This window comes from Rhinolophus sinicus, linkage group LG01 (assembly GCF_036562045.2).
Source record: "Rhinolophus sinicus isolate RSC01 linkage group LG01, ASM3656204v1, whole genome shotgun sequence".
Lineage (NCBI taxonomy): Eukaryota > Metazoa > Chordata > Mammalia > Chiroptera > Rhinolophidae > Rhinolophus > Rhinolophus sinicus.
Window position 1 is genome coordinate 147,198,845 of NC_133751.1, and position 18,318 is coordinate 147,217,162.

General features: G+C 32.6%; 1 protein-coding gene across 20 annotated transcripts in view; it reads right to left on the reverse strand.

The window, feature by feature from the left end:
* The window catches only part of BAZ2B (bromodomain adjacent to zinc finger domain 2B), a 240,557-nt gene that overhangs the window by 184,273 nt on the left and 37,966 nt on the right, over positions 1–18,318 (reverse strand). For all 20 annotated transcript variants that reach the window (XM_074337018.1, XM_074336971.1, XM_019727243.2 and 17 more), the window contains one exon: positions 6,478–6,520. The gene's annotated coding sequence lies outside the window, so the exon portion shown is untranslated. The remainder of the gene's footprint in view (positions 1–6,477; positions 6,521–18,318) is intronic.

An 18,318-nucleotide genomic window follows, 5' to 3' on the forward strand; every position in this document is an offset into this window, starting at 1 on the left:
TTCCCACCATTTCTTTGTACTCAAACCACTACAAAGCTTTAATTTAGCTTACTCTGATGTCATCTGGCCCTCACTTGGTACAAATGAAGCATTTGTACATATCAAATCTAGTTTTTGTCTTTTCTCATTAGATTGACATAATTAAATACAATCATAGCCCTGAAAGTACATGGCAGTAATTGGTTATAAGGTAACTATCCCAGATAATCCCAGAATATGCTTATACTAATTTATTTTATGTTAACATGGAAATTTGTAAATTCTTGTAGCAAACTCTCTCTCCCCACGGAGAATGTATGTGCATACTCAGGCCCAAGGACTCCAGTGTTAAATAATGCTATGATGGAAATAAATACTAGAAAGACAGAAATAATGGGGAAATTAAGTCCAACTGCAGGGGGATTCAGAGGTTTTATGGAGCAGGTAACATCTGAGTAGAGCTGTGACTTTTGTGTTTCGTGCCAAATGTGTAACTTTTCTAAAATTTCCTTTCCATAAGACTGACAGGAAAAATATGAAACAACTAGATTAAAAAAAAAAAAAAAAAAAAAAAGACACAGGAATATTCAGGGGTAAGGGCCATAAAGAAAAAATAATCATGAATTTCATGAACAAAAGTTGAGTTTTTTCTGAGAGGAAAGAAAACCAGAGAATAAATCTATAAGCATTAGACATGCCATTCACAAAATAAATGGCATGTGGAAAAGTTTACATGTACTAGCTTATATTATGATGGAAATGTACTTATTGATATGTCTTAACACATTCACATTAAGGAGAGCATCAAGAATATGTGTATTACAGTGTGAGGGATATAAATGATAAACGTCTAAGTTTTGCTTTGTCTTGTGCACCTGAAACTAATTAAAAAAATAAATTAAAAAAAAAAAAACAAAACAAAAAAAAAAGAATATGTGTATTAGTTAGATTTTTTTTAAACATCTATGACACGTTAACCTAAGTACCTTTTGATGCTATACAACAATTTTTCCATTTATATCAAAATCTTTTCTCCAGTTTTCATTTGTGCATTTATTTTAAAACAAATGCGTCAAATATCATAATCCCATAACTCAGTCTGTAACTCCCTTCTTGTCATCTGTAAAACACTTTCTGTAGACTATACTTGTACTTTATTCCTTGACTAACATGTCTGTAAATGTACATCTCAGAACAGAAGTATGCATTGGTATTCTAGAAAATATGAGAGGAAGAGAATGAGGTACTAAGAAGATTAAATTTCAAGTCACTTTAATTCAGAAAATATTTACTTAGTCTAGGTGCTAGATCCCTTGCTCACTACAATAAAATTAAAAAACCCAAGCAAAGTAGAAAACTAGTTTTTCTTTTATGTTCTCTGATGCTTTTAACATGACTTTTAAGCTTTGTTAAGTTACTGTCTTTTTTGTTTTTCAGGCAGATTTATTAGTCACTCATTTAGAATTTGCACATAAGAACTAATCTTTAAGCCAAATGAGTGTGTAACATTGCATACTTTCATTTGTTTAAAGAAGTTTAGTTGGGTCTCTTCATCATGGTGTCATTTATATCTGTAGTCTCTCATACAGAGAAAGCCATGTCTGCTTTTAGCTTCATTAATGCTAAAATAGCACAATTAGGGGGGAGACGCAATAGGGGTGAATTGTGGTTTCTTCTATCCAAATATACACTTAGGAATAAATAATCTGTAGGAAGTAATTTAAATGGCTTCCTACATACTAATTACATACTAATTACATACTAATTGTAAACATACTGTTTACAATTCAGACTCTAGTAAACAAAATGTTTAAGACATGCTTTATAACTTTACTGTATTAGACTTTTAAAATTTTCATATTTTAGATGTATTAGTTGGCACAAAATATGGAAATTCCTATGTAGACTTTAACCTCGCTTTATTATGCTCTGCTTTATGGCGCCTCACAGATATTGCGTATTTACAAATTGAAGGTTTGGGGCAACCCTGTGTCGAGCGAATCTATCGGCACCATTTTTCCAAGAGCATTTGCTCACTTCATGTTTCTGTGTCACAATTTGGTGATGCTTGTTATATTTCAAACTTTTTATTTATTTGTCGTGGTAGTCTGTGATCAGCGATTTTTGACGTTACTAGGGCAAGATTCTCCACCAGCAAAAAGACTAGGACTTGCTGAAGCCTCAAATAATGGCTAATATTTTTCAGCAATAAAGTATTTAATTAAAGTATGTACATTTCTTCAGACATAATGCTATTGCACACTTAACAGACTATAGTATAATATAAACATAACTGTTACTTGCATTTGGAAACCAAAAATTTCACGTGATTCACTTTATTGCGATATTCACTTCATTGAGGTGGTTTGGAACCAAACCTGCAAACCTCGGAGGTACCTAACTGACATTTTAAATTTGTACTATCTAACACTAATATTTCTACTCGTGTGTACATTATAAAATTATATAGTAGCTCCTTCTAAATTTCAAGTTTTAAGTTATACATTTCTATTGGTAGAGATTGTCTAAAAAATGTAAGTAATATTCATAATAAAATTTTGAAGAGGTATAAAGGAATTTTAATAAAAACAGAAAAAGCCACTTTAATTATTTTATAAGTTGCTTTGTATGTAGTAAAACATTAAATAAGAATATTTAAAAATAAAATGCAACCACTGTGTTAATAAAATTACATATAAACAAAACTGCATGAAAGTGAAATTGCATGAATACTCTCAGAGAAGACAGGATTTGGGGAGATTTGAAAAGGAAAAATCTATGTCCTATTTTATTATACTTCCTATACATGCCCTTTAGAGAGTGTGAATCAAGCAGGAGGTGATCACAAAACAGAATAGTATAAATGATAACGGGATAAAGCAATATCAGGGTTAGGCCAAGATCTCGCACTATGTGTCTTTGGGCAAGTAACTTGACAGATGATGAAGATGGCTATGATGAGAGGTCAAAAGAATTGTGTATGTGTATGTGTAAAACACAGCCTCCGTGCTGTGTTTTACAAGCGTTATTTCATTTAATAGTCACAACATTCCTCATACGTAAATATTATCTCTGCTTTAGAGAGTGCAAAACTGCATCTTAGACTATGTAATTGACTCATGATCCCAACAGCTATATAAATATCAGAGCACAAACTTAAAAGAGTTTTCTGACACCAGTCCTTAACCATTATGCATATTATTTCCCTTCAAACTCCCGGGACCTCAGTTTTCTCAACTGTTATATAAGAGGAATGTAGCACGACCTAAACTATTCTAAAATTCATTCTGGCCTCTTAAGATGTTGGCATTCTAGTGAGATCTGATCTGCTTTCTCCAAATAAAAGCACATTATATCAATAGATCTAGTTAGCTTCCTTGCTGGAACTCAAGTAAATCAATAAATTTATCATTAATATATTTAATGTAGGAAGTAGAAATTCATTTGTTAAAGCTTACAAATGAAAGGGACACAGTGTGTAAGCAAGGTAAATTTGGGTGTTTGGGATCTATTTCTGATCTTTATGATACATTTCATGCTCCTTTGCATATATCTGTAAAGGAGCAAGCCATACAGTCAAACAAGTAAGGGGGAGGAAAGGCAACTAACACATAACATTTAAATCTTATAACAATTCTTTTAAATATATGTAATACATCATTTTACAGGTGAAGATACCACTACACACGAGGCTGACTTACTAAACGTCACATACCTAAGACGCAGTGGCATGAGTACTTGAACGCTCTCTGGTTCTAAAACCTATGCGTTTCCTATCCACCTGCTTCCTATTGGGCCAATTTGGGATCTTCATACATTAATGTACTTATTTCAATTTTAATCTAAGAAAACTTAAGATACTAATTAATTTAGCTATTTCTGGGGTATTTATGATTACTAGCAAATATCTGCTTAATACTCATTTGCTGAGTACAGTTGGAAAACATGTAGTCAGATATGCAAAATATGAGAATGTTATCAATAACATAGGAAACATAAAAATTAAGCATTAGCAAACTACTAGGGAGAGAGGATCGCTTTCAATTAGGAAGATCAGGGAAGGCCTCAGAGGGATGATTACATGTGGACAAGGCATTGGAGAGGAGGTTTGATATCATCAGAAGAAATAAAAGCCCGAAAAGAAAATAGAGTATTCTAGGGAAAGGGAACGACATGAATGCAAGTATGGAGCCAAAATGTACATTCAATGTGGAGTACGTCGTCTACATTGGGTACAGTGTAGGATTCTTTTTCTTGAATAGTAGGCTATCTGGTTCTAATACGTTAGAACCAAACTGATGAGGGATCTTGAATACCAAGTTAGAAAGTCTGTATTTGATCTTGTAAGAAATGAGAAGTTACTATACATCTTCTACTAGAGATATAAAAGAATCAGAGCAATGCTTTAATAAAATTCACCTGAGGATTGTGTATAGGCTTCAATGGAATTGATGATAGTCAGGAAGAAGGAAGGTCAGTTAAAAGATTTTGACATTGCTGTGGATTGTCCCTTAGAGGAAAAAATAGAAATTCTCCCGAGTTCTGAAAATTTCTGATGAAAAAAATACATAAGGTGTGTATTATATAAAATATAAATATTCACCGCAGCGCCAGCTCTGAAACAACGTATAACCTCCCTCTCCTAACCACAGCTTCTCTTTGGGCTCTTACTTTATCATCTCATTTCACCAGCTTCTCTACCTGGGATTAGTCCTTTATCCTCTCCATTTTCTCTGAAAATATCACACCTTCCCTGGCCTCACTTTATTCCAGCCCATGGTCAATACTTGAACTATTCTCTCAATAGCATCCTAAACCTGAATCGGTGTTGAAATCTACCCTCTCTTCTTCTCTCAGGAGGATGGAGAAAGCCTCACAACCCTGACATTATTACAAAGTAAGCGTTTCTATTTTCAGTCACTTATGAACCTCTCAGATGAATATTTCTTAGACTTTAACTTATTTAACACCTGATAATATTGAACACCACCTGTCTTCCTGAAATTCTTGAACTTCAAACAGTTGCAATTAAACTCTAAATATTATCTTTAAAATGCACTGTGAGAGTCAGCATTTTTAAATTAAAAAAAAAACAACTAGCTTTTTCATCCAATGCTAATTTTAAACTTCCTTGATTGTAAAAGCACTAAATAATAAACAGAAGGTTACTACATAATTATTTTAATACAAACTATTCAGTTAAGGCAATAAAGTGCTGATTAAGAAGAAACAAACAAGCAAAGAGCTACAAATCAGAGAGAGTTAAAATGCTCCCTTAGGAAAATGAATGAAATATGCCATAAATATCTGTAGACTCACTGATAATGATAAAACCTTTAAAAACACACAAAAAAGTTCTCTATGGCCTCTACAAAGTGTTAAACCTAATAAATAAACCAGTTTTTCAAAAAAGTTAAAGCGTAAATACAAAGATTATCTATACATCACAGGGATGTAAAATACAGCAGAGGAATATAGTCAATGATATGGTAACAACTATGTATAGTGACAGGTGGGTACTAGACTAGTCAGGGAGATCACTTCATTAATTATATAACTATCTAACTACTATGCTGTACACCTGAAACTAATATAAAATAATACTGAATGCCAAGTGTAACTGAAAAATAAAAAAATAAAAGATTATATATAAATTTACTTTTCTGATAATTATTGCTTTTATATTTAATAAACAATTAAAACAAGATTAAAGGAGCAGACTCATTGAGTATAAATAATTTACTCTAAACTTACTTCTCCATTTTTTAAAAGGAGTTTTCAAAAATGCCATAAAATCTCATTACTGTAATTGAGATTTTAAGAAGTTAGAATATACAATAATAAGGATCAAAGCCTTAGATAAAGTTTTTCTTTAACATATGTCCTTATACACAGTAGAAATTAATATTTTAAATAAAATTAAAGAGGAAAAGTATCAGTTACTTCAGAGAACTATCCCTTTTCAACAACTCTCCATATTTGGAAGACTCTTTATAAATCATTTAAATATCAATAAAAAATTTAAGCCAGAGAAGCCTAATAATCCTTTCAGTCTGTTTTCAGTCTTTCCTTAATTAGTGATTTCAGTCTCAAGTAATTTTATTTTTATAATTTTTTTCCTAGTATAGAATCACCTTAAATGTTTTGACATTTTTCAGTAAAAACAAAAACTGAAAAAAAAAAAAAAAAGATGTTCAGATTAAGATTCACACAGAAATATGTTAATATACAATGAGGCATATAATTTCAGTTATAAATTAAAAGTAATTCTCATCTTAAATCATTTTTATATCATTTAAATGTTTTTAAATCATTTAAAGCAACATTTTTAAAGTATTTATACAACTAGAAATGTGAGATGATTCATTGAAAATGTAAACATTCAACTGGCTGTTGAAAGAACAAGTAATAATTTAAAATTATAAATACTTTCTAACCCAATTCTCATTCTCAGAGAAAATAACACCCTTAAAAGCTTAATTATCATTTTGGTCTTACTGTGATCAATGTGGTCAGTCTTGTGACATCACTGTTGAGAAATCTGCAATAGGAAAACAGAAATAGAATTCAGCTAAATCATACTTGAGTAATTTCAGAAATAAAAAGTTTGTTTAGAATTTTTGTCTTTCTTGATGGTGTAAGTCATTTTAAATTAATCTAAAGTTGTCGGGAAAAGTACAATTGGCATAATACAAATAAAGATAAAATAGTTAAAGTTTATTTATAGGTCATTATTTATTATAGGAAATAGATTATATTTTATTTATAATCAGCAACACCCCGGGGTTAACATAATAAAACATATTAGTAAATAAACTATAGAACATGTGGGATAGTTTTGTTTTCAAATATTTATGAGAACCGCATTGTTTTAAATATACTACAAACTAAAGACAGGTATTGTTTATAGATACCTTTCCTCTGTGATTAAATTAGCAGTTCAGCTTATGGCCACCATGTGATCTACTTATTATCAATTAATAGGAGATGATGCCTCACACAAAAACTTATGAATAGTGACAAAACTATTAAACATTGAAAATATCATTGGGAAGAAACTATACACTATAAACCCAAGGGAAGTTGAAGTTATAAGTTAAACTATTTCCTAATCTACAGATGATTTAGAGTTCTTATCCTGCAAAATCCAAGGTTTTAGAAATTTCTTAATTAACAAGGCACAATTTAAGGTAAGCTTTTAATTGTTCAGTGTTAAAAAGTAACACAATGTTATGATGTTTTAAGATTCACAATGGGCTCCATCCATTATTTCATCAGAGCCTCATAACCATTCCTTCAAATAAGCAGGAAAGAGATATTCCTTATTATACACAAGGGGAAAAATAGATGATAGAGTACATGTCCAAGCACACAGAACTGAGTTTTTCTTGGTTCCTTTTTTATCTCACACCGTCCATGCAATCCATCCTGTTGATTTTTCCTTACTCAAAACATTTATTACTGCTTGTCACCTTGCTAATTTAAGATATTGCTCTCTTATAGTACCATTATAGTCTCCCTAATTCTATTCTTAATTCAGTGACAAATATATCACCTCACATCACTTTCTAACCCAAATTTGTCCAATGGCTTACCCATCACTTAGAAAAAAATCCACAGTACTTACGTACCATGGCCTAGTAGGCCATCTGTCACCTTGTATTCTGACTATTACTCCCGCCACTCTGTGTCTCTACTATGTTCCACTCACAGTGACCATTTTGGTATTCCCCTTCAGTGGTTCTCTCAGCCTGGAGCAATTGTTCCTCATGTCTTTATAGAAGTAGCTCTCTCACTTTCAGGTCTCCTAACAGATGCCACCTCCTCAGAGAAGGCTTCCTGTACCACAACAGACTTTTTAGCTGCAAGCTCCCTGAGAGAAAGTAACTGGAGCACAGGGAAACCAGTAACTACTCAATAAATAGCTGCTGAATGAATGAGTGAACAATTACCTAGTGATTAGCTACTTCATCTAGCATTATGCCCAGAGGGAAGCGTAAGTAAAAATTCTTACAATTACTCTCTATTTAAGGAAAATATACCAGTACAAATTGGTACACATTTTTAAAAGTCACTGCAAGGAGTTTGGGAAGCTTTAAAAAAAAAAAAAAGCAGAGTGTGGTGTGAAAGTGGATGCAGTGAATTAAGGTGTGAGACAATGAGGGTCTGTATAGTGAAGATGAGGAAATGCAGAGGGAACGGAAACCCAAGGTACATCTTAAATAGAAACAAGAGGACTTCATGCCAAATTAAGTATAGGAATAAAAGAAAGCAGAGAAGGAAAGGTTACCTCAAAAGTCCTCCCTCACCTGGGACACAATGAAAGAAACCAGTAGTGGTGGGATGGGGTGACTTTTATTTTGGAGAGTAAGTAAGCCCAGTGTTACCATAGGCTATTCAAATGGAGATGTGTCCCAACAACAGGTAGAAATTGTGATTTAGAATAGTCCACGATTTGGAAATCAATCCTGTAAGAAAGTACAACTTAAGCCAAGAGTGTGAATGAATGTACCGAGTGAATGAATATGGAGAAAAATCAGACTTATCCAGCAGAAGTTGCAGGATACCTATAAATAAGCCTCATGAGAAACAAGTGAAGTGGCATTCTATCATGTTTTGTTTTGAAGTTTAAGAAATAGAAGGCAAAAGAGGAAAGATTTGTAAGGAGTAGAAAGTGTTAGCTTTAAATGATGCATGGAGGGGTCAGAGAAAGAAGACTGGAAACTTAATTCTCCCTAAACTAACCATGCCTCTATTGTACTAAATCCGATGAGAAGAAGGCTGCATATTACACTCTATATCCAAAGACCTGCCTTCAAGGAACCACTTCCTAGCATTATGCTATCAACTTTAATCAACACAAAAGAAAACGTTCTTATGAGGGTAAAGAGTCAGCACAAAAAGTTTTCTTATCAAATACATGGTGATGGAAGGAGAACTGACTCTGGGTGGTGAACACACAATGTGATTTATGGATGATGTAATACAGAATTTTACACCTGAAATTTTACTAACAATTGTCACCCCAATAAACTTAAAAAAAAAAAAAAGTTTTGTGATAGAAATAACTACACTTTCTCTAAAATTCTGTAATTCAAAAAGTCATTAAATTTTGTTAGTTACATTCAAACATTTTAACTGAATAAAACAACATTTGTAACTGAATACAAACAGATAAAAGTAAATGTTCCATTTTATTTTTTATTTTTGGAGAAAAAAATACAAGATAATTAAGACTAAATCTATAGTTTAAAAATGCATACTGAAAAAAAAAATAATAATAATTTTTAAAAATGCATACTGGGGTAGCCGGTTAGCTCAGTTGGTTAGAGCATAGTGCTGATAACATCAAGGTTGCCAGTTCGATCCCCACATGGGCCACTGAGAGGTGCACCCTCCTTAAAAATAATAATAACCTAAATAAAAACAAAAATAAATGCTTTACTTAAAGCCTAAAGCTTATATTAGGTTGGTACAAAAGTAATTGCGGTTTGAAAGGTTAAAAATAACTGCAAAAACCGCAATTACTTTTGCACCAACCTATAATATAAAACACTGGAAAAGGCATTCCTTCATCATGGTGGTAATTTTTACAGATGGTTTACACTGGGTACTTGGAAATGCACGAAGAAAAAAAATGCATGAAATTAAAATGACAGTAGAGGTTAAAAGCAGACAAATCTTAAGGCTTCTCATAAAAGTCCTAAGTAGCTTTTACAAGGAAAAGGTAACGCTTTAAAATCATCTTGAAAGTAGAAAACATATTCCAATAACACATATTAAAAGTAATATTACCTTTTATGAAAATATATTTCAACTAACATATTGATTAAGAGCTATTTCTCTACAAGTCACCATTTTAGTAAATATGCACAGAGAAAATGTCAACTATATTTATTCTCAGAAAACACCTACCATTGTTAAACTGTGATGACATGAGTATTTTTCCAATAACTAACATGTAACTATCTTTATTATTTTTTCTTCCTCCTCTGCCCCAAATCAGAAAACATATTTCCTTATGTAATCAATTTTAGCATACTCAAGGCTTAACCTTCACTTGATAGTATTAATACATAAGTTTCAATATACTCAAAGGATATTTATCCCTACCTAGCTTATTGAAAAGATTCAAAAGAACAAATGAATACAATCTCTATCTTTTTTTTCAATTCAATTTGAATACACGGATTAGCTCTAACATTCATTTAAAATAATTATCACTAAAATATTTAATCATTCATTTATGCCAGGGGTGCCAAAACAATGTATACACATGACTTGCATTCATGTTTTGGTATGGGTATATATTGAGTATTACAATTTTAATACAGTTGTCATCCTTCTTAAAACGTGTATACATTTTTTTTGGCACCCTTTGCATATCAGTTTAATGTTTTCTCTGTGTTCTATGCTTTTTTCAAGGTGTGATTATACAATAAAAAAATTATTTCTAAAACTTACATGTGAAAAATGTAAATGACATGTTACTTATAAGCTGTTTCAATCTACATGGAAGTCTGTGTCTATCATTCTCTTTTTAAACTACTAAAATTACATATAATTTGGCATACATTTTTAAAAATATTTAAGCTAATTTTACTTTTGTATTAGTTTCAGGTATACAAAACAACATAGACATTTACACCCCTCACAAAGTGATAACCCCAATAAGTCTACTACCCCTCTGACACTGTACACAGCTATTACAACACCATTGACTATATTCCCTATACTGTACTTCACATCCTGTGACTATATATATATATATATATAGAAGTATATATATAGTAATTATAGTTATCCGTCTGACACCATACATAGTTTTTACAACATTATTGATTATATTCCCCATACTGTATTTCACATTCTCAGGACTACTTTGTGATACCAATTTGTACTTCCTAATCCCTTCACCTTCCTCACCCATCCCTGGCATATATTTTTAAGGCTTCATAAAAACTTTATAAGACTCTAAATATGCTTCTACCATCATCTAGCTATTTCAAATCCTGACTGGTATTATTATTATTATTATTATTATTATTACTTGGGGAAATTATCTGGTAGGGGTGGGGAGCACAGGCTTTGACAAGCCATACTGCTTTGGGAGGGAAGGCGTATACTTATAAATAACAGGAAGCTATACACGAGGGAATCTGGGGAACATGTGACCTCCTACTAATGGAATACTCTATCTTGGGCTGTGCAAAGGAACGGATATCAGATGCACTTCCTCCCTTAATGTTCACAGAGGCTGTAAAGGCAGTAGTTTTAATGATTCCTGCTATACTGATCCATGCTAAAATACTCTGAAATTAATAAAAGGCTAGAATCTTTTACTTCTTAAAATTGACAACTGACTGAATCTCTGAAATAAAGTGCTCACATACTTGCAGAAATGGAAGAAACAGAGTTTTACAGATTCACCGATTCAAAGCCATCAATTTTTATTTTGACTATCTGTAATTTTTTGATCAGCAAAGCAAGATCATCAATGCTAAGGTTCTCTATATGGGCACTATTTGGCTTTGGAGACCTCACAGGGCTTTCTGGTAGGTTAAGTAGATCTCTAGTTCAATACCATCTGCTGTTGATTAATTGAATACCTGCTGTTAGAATTAAGAATCAGGAGTCCACTATCTGCGCCAGAGACACTCAGTAAGTTAGGGAGTGTGACTCTACAGCCTCCCAGTAGAAGTCTAGAAATAAAGCAAATGAGAGTTTCTCTTTTAAAACCCCCAATTTTATCATATCACAACCTAAATCAAGGTGAGGTTTCCCTTAAGAGTGAGTGCTGCCTTTAGCACTAAATAAAACCAAAAGCAAAAACAAAAACGCATGTACAGTCATTTAAAACCTTAAAAAAATGATTGACCAGGATCCTAACTTTCTGTCACCCTCGCCACACTACTACTCTCTTCGGCCAAACTAACTCATTGTCAATAGTACCACTCCTGGTAAAACTAAATATAAACAGCTGATATTTTGTATTTTCAACGACTTCACACTTCTTATTAAATAAATTTACATTTCCATAAACTACTAAAATTATAAGTTCACCATCCTTACTGCAAAAAGCTCTCAATCCCTCAAAATGTATGATATTCTACATTTGCAATACTTGTCCTTATTCTTCTGTGATTAAAATTTCTCTAGAAGAGATATTAATTCCCACAGGTAAACTCACAAAATTTTTAGACAACTAACATAAGCCTTATTATACGAAGTTTAGCTACAGCTCAGATAGAAACTTCATCATTTTGTTGATAACAAAAAACATGCAAAAAAAAAGCACAACTGGCTATTAGACTTGGGGACATTTTTTCTTTTTTAACTTAAGTATCTATAAGCTGTGTGGTTTTCCAAACTTCACCACCCTATTCTTTCAACATTAATCAACACTTATCAAAATCTTTACTCACAAAGTTCATAGTTTCCTGAGTGAGAACCATAAATGGGCATCCATTAGAGGAAGAAGGTGGTGGCACTGCCAACAGGTGTTGAAATACTCTTGGGGTTAACATATACACAATATCCAAAAATGAACTAATCACTAGGGTGAAGTAATATAATGAAGAGCTGCATCTGAGAAAAACTGTATGTTGTTTGAACGATACTTTTATTTCTCCAACGATGAGTTCTTTAGGAAATTCAATTCAAATTGTAGCAACACAGAGAGATAAAGCTTTTAGGAATTACTATTAACAGAGAGGTAAAACTTTTAGGAATTACTATTAACTAAGTTATAACATATCTGAATATGAATTATGGGAAAATTTTAGTTTTTATCAAAATTAGAGTCCATCTTAGTCCTGTCAACAAATGCCAGATCAATAATTTGCCACTTACATGGTTGCCTTTTTAAAAAGCCACCTCACTTGAACAAGTCAGCAATCAAGACAAACATAAGCTCATAATTTTATAAAGGTTGCATGTATCAAAGCTAAAAGACTGAAATTAAACTATTCCAATCCAAAGCTTCAAAGATACAATTCAGGTTATGGCTACAAATACTGGTAAGGCAATTAACCAATCTAACAACATACAGTGAAAAAAATATTGTTAGATCCAATAACTACAGTTGCCATCACTAATAACAAATACTAGGTTTCAGGTAATATATATTTTACTCTTTTCTATTAAAAGAATTTTGCTATGAATATTTAGGGATATTAAAGATTACTGCTATTTTGTTTTTCTTAGAATGATTTCATCATAAACAAGAAATCTTTCACCATGGGAATACATAACCCTTTGTCCTCATTCAGAATTTCAGCATATATTCATTATGTACCTTGGGCAAGCTCTTAGTACTTCAGTTTGCAATCACCATAATTATCGACTTCACAGGGTGTTGTAAAGTTTAGTTAATTATGCTTATAAATTTTTGAGGTACACAGATGAAAGAGTGGTGCAAGGAATAGATACAATTAATATGTACTTGATGAAAAAAAATGCCACTTAAAAACATTTAAAAGAAACAACATGGATGAATTTTAAAAGACACTATACTAAGCGAAATATATCTGTACTATAGACTGAATACCTGTGTGTCCCCGACCTACATGTAATTCATATGTTGAAATCTAATCCCCAATATGATGATATTTGGAGGGAGAAGATTTGGGGGTGATTAGGTCATGAGGGCAGAACCTTTTTGAATGGGATTAGTGCCTTTATAAGGGAGTCCCCAGAGAACCTCCTTGCCCCTTCCACCATGCGAGGTTATAGCAAAAAGATGGCCATCTATGAACCAGGAAGTGGGCCCTCACCACACACTGAATCTGTCAGCACTTTGATCTTGGACTTCCCAGCCTACAGAACTGTGAGAAATAAACTTCTGTTGTTTATAAGCTACCCAATCTGTGGTTATTTTTGTTATAGCAGCCAAAACAGACTAAGACAGTCAATCACAAGCGGACACACACAATATGATTCTTATATTGTGATATGAGGTTAGTAGTAGAATTCATAAGACAGAAAGAAGAATAGTTATTGCCAGGTACTGGGGGAGGGGAGAATGGAGAGTTATTGTTTAATGGATAAAGAGCTTCAAGTTTGGAAGGTGAATAGTGGTCATGGTTGCACAACAATGTAAATGCCCTGAGACCACAATGAAGTAAGACATTTCAGGAATAGCAAGTGTAGAGGCCCGAAGATGGACAGGCTTGGTGTTTTCCAAAAAATAAAAAGGAACAGGGCTGTCACATACTAAGTTAGAAGACAGTGGTAGAAGAGCAAGGCACAGACCATGGAGGACCTGGAAAGTAACAGTAATAGTTTGGATATTATTCTACGTGTGTTGAAAGCTATATGGGATGTTTTCCCTAACGGAGCGATGTGATCTAATTAAAAAGGACACTCTAGTCACAGTATACAGAACAATCTTGGGAATAGGGAAGAAAGAGAAAACTCAAAACACAGAAACCAGTTTAGAAAACAACTATAGTAATTCAGGTGGAAATGAGGTACTATCATGGTAGCCATATTGGTGGTAAGAAGTGGTTGGATATTTGGTTGCTGATGGACTAAATAAGAGAAAAAAGTAGTATAGTCAAGGCTGACTCCAAGATTTTGGACAGATCAACTGGGTGAATAATGTTGCTAGAGACTGAGATGGAGAACACCAGGGTACGAGTAGGTTTGGCGGTGATGGTAGTGATAACATTAAGAAATCAATTTGGTTTTGGCAAAGTTAAGTACCCAAGTGAAGAGTTGCAGGAAAGATGACATGATCAACTGTGACAAATGCGACTGGAAACAACACTTACACTTAGGGCTGAGAAATGACCATTGGATTGAGCAGGATACATCTCACTGCTGCCCATGACAAGAACGTCATTAGAGGAGTGGTAAAGACAAAAGCATGAACAGGGTGAGCAAACCAAAGAAAGTGCAATGAGGATGTAAAAGCCATTTACATGAACAACTCTTTGAAGGAGTTTTGCTATAAAGGATTGTAGACAAATTGTACTAATAGCTGGAGGAGGATGCGGGGTCTTAAAAGGTTTTTGTACTAAAATGTGGGAATTATAAAGCATATTTATATGCTGATGGGAAGAGCTAGAGAAGGGAATAAATGAAGATGGGGAAAACTACAGAAGCACATCAATGATTACTAAGCATCTAATAAATGCATAAATCTGACCTTGCTGCTAGAAATACAAAGATAATAAATAAAGACATGTAACTAATTTAAAGATTATATGGAAACTATACTAAAAATCATAGGGGAAAACTCCACATATAATTAAATTAAAAAACCTTTAGAAACATATCATTTTGTAACAGAAGCTGCCATGGTAAAAACATTAGGCGTAACAAGGTTCACGTATTTTATGATATGACAGCAATGTTCTTCTAAGCGACACATACGCAGTTGCACAGTGTAAAAATAATGCCATAAACAGCTTTTGCTTCATTATGCACAGTAGGGCTTAAATAGGACTAAGAATAGACAATAAGAACAGCATTTTAAAAACTGTCTCCACTGTACTTTCACTTTCCTTTCCTCTGTAGTGAGCCATTTTCACTTTCGGATTTCTAGAACCCATCTATTCTATAACTCATCACTCTACTCAAAACAGAAAGCAATTCACATATCAATCATTTATACAAATCTTTATCATTTCCAGAGTTCTCTTTACTCTGCTTAGTTTACTCTTCACCATGTTCCCTTGCTTCCTTAAAAATGTGAAGAATTAGATAGTCATAAAGAATTTGAAAGATATCAAAACAATTGATTAATTATATATTAGTGTAAATTCATTTATATGAGGTCGGACAATTGAGTTTGCAAACACATCCTGGAAAAAGTGCTACATACCTCATTGCTGAATATCACTATGGTCACCTTCGAAGTACTCCCCTTAGAAAGCTATGCACTGATGCCAGTGCCTAGTCCACCCTTCAAAGCAATTTTGGAAACCTTTTTCTGGAATAGCTATCAGAGCTGTCATCGTATTACCCTTGATGTCCTGAATGTCATCAAAATGTCTTCTTTTCAATATTTCCTTTATCTTCGGGTAAAGAAAGAAGTCATTGGGGTCCAGATCAGGTGAGTAGGGAGGGTGTTCCAATAGTGATTTGTTTACTGGCTAAACACTCCCTCCCAGACAGTGCCATGTGAGCTGATGCATTGTCATGATTCAGGAGCCATAAATTGTTGGCGAAAAGTTCAAGTTGGCTAACTTTTTCACGCAGCCTTTTCAGCACTTCCAAATAGTAAACTTGGTTAACTGTTTGTCCAGTTGGTACAAATTCATAATGAATAATCCCTCTGGTATCAAAAAAGGTTAGCAACAGCGTTGCAGCAAGTTCGCGAACTTAATTGTCGGACCTCATATGACATCAAAAGCAAAAGAAATGCAAGTCAAAGCACAAGTAGTCAAAGAAAAAACAGATAAAGTGAACTTTATCTAAATGTAAAATTTTTGTGCTTCAAAGGACACTATCAAGAAAGTGAAAAGACAAAAACCCAAATGGGAGAAAATATTTGCAAATCATATATCTAATAAGGGAATTGTATCCAAAACATATATTAAAAACTTAAAACTCTACACTGAAAACAAATAATTTTTAAATAGACAAAGGATTCGATGGACATTTATTCAAAGAATATATACAAATGGTGAATAAGCACATGAAAAGATGCACAGCATCGTTAGCTATTAGGGAACTGCAAATCAAAACCACAAAAAATACTACTTCATACCCACTAGAATGACTACAATGAAAAAGACAGAAAATAACTAATATTGGTAAAGATGTGGAGAAACTGGAACCTACACACATTGCTGGTGGAATTGCAAAATGTTGCAGCCACTTTGAAAAATATTTGGCAGTTTCTCAATAAGTTAAACATAAAGTTACCATGTCACCCAGCAATTCCATTCCTAGGTATATACCCAAGAGAACTGAAAATATATGCCCACATAGAAATATACATATGTAGACTTTGTACACAAATGTTCATGGCAGCATTATTCATAATTGTTCAATATTCATAATTATTGAAATATCCATCACTGATAAATGGATAAACAAATTGTTCTGCATCCCTACAATGAAAGATTATTTGGTAACAAAATAGAAAGAAATCCTGATACATGCTACAACAAAAATGACCTAGAAAATATTACGCGACATGAAAGAAGCCCACCATAAAGACCACATATTCAAAGATTTCATTTATATGAAATGTCCAAAATAAGGAAATCTATAGAGAAAGAAAGTAAATTACCGGTTTCTAGGGCCTGGAGGAGTGGGAAATAGAAAGTGACTTCTGGCTTATATAAGTTGTTTTTTTCATGGGGTGATGAAAATGTTCTAAAATTAGTGGTGATGATTATACCACTCTGAATAAATTAAAAACACTAAATTGTATGTTTATTTAAAAGGGTTCATTTTATAGTATGTGAATTATATTGCAATGAACCTGTTTTTAAAAAACAGTTGAGAGACATGTAGTAAATATTGAGAGAGTCTAACAAATAACTAATAGAAGGGTCATAAGAATGAAATGGAGGAAATGATGATGTAGCAATATTTGAAGAGTTAACAAGGGTTTGTTAGAATTGAGGAAGGAATTCGTTTCTCAAATTGAAAGTAAATTTTGTGTCCCAAGAAGGATAATAAAAACATCTAGACATGTCAATATAAAATTGTGCAACATTAGGATAAAAAGGAAATCATAAAAGATGTCAAAGAAAAAAGATCACTTCATAAGGAATAATGACAGACTATTCCTCAGCAACAATAGAAACCGAAATAGAATGAATACCTTCAAAGTGAGAAATTTTATTTAAAATATGATCATATGTTCTTTAGTTTATTTTTTATTATATTGGAGGAGGGTTATTTTAATGTTGATATTGTTTCTTTACTAATTATTTATTTACTCGTTTTTTTAAATCCTGAAACAATTTTGCTACTTTATGTTTTTCCAAAATATTATCCATTTTATATAAGATTTCAAATTTATTGAGATAAAGTTGTTCATTTTATTTTATTACTTTTTAGATGCATGTGACTTTAAGATTTTTATATCAATAATTTCTGTCATCCCTGATAAAATTCCTACCTTTGATATTTACTTTCTGGAAATTAATATAATCAACCCAGTTTCTTTTGATTAGTATTTGTATAGTATATCTTTCATATTCTTTTACTTTTAACCTACCTATGTTTTTATATTTATTTAAAAAGAGTTTCTCTTCAACAGCCTATAGTTGGGTCTTATATTTTTATCTAACCTGACAGACAATCTCTTCCTCTTAAATGGAATATTCAGATAATTTATATTTAATGTAATTATTGATATGAATGGATTTATAT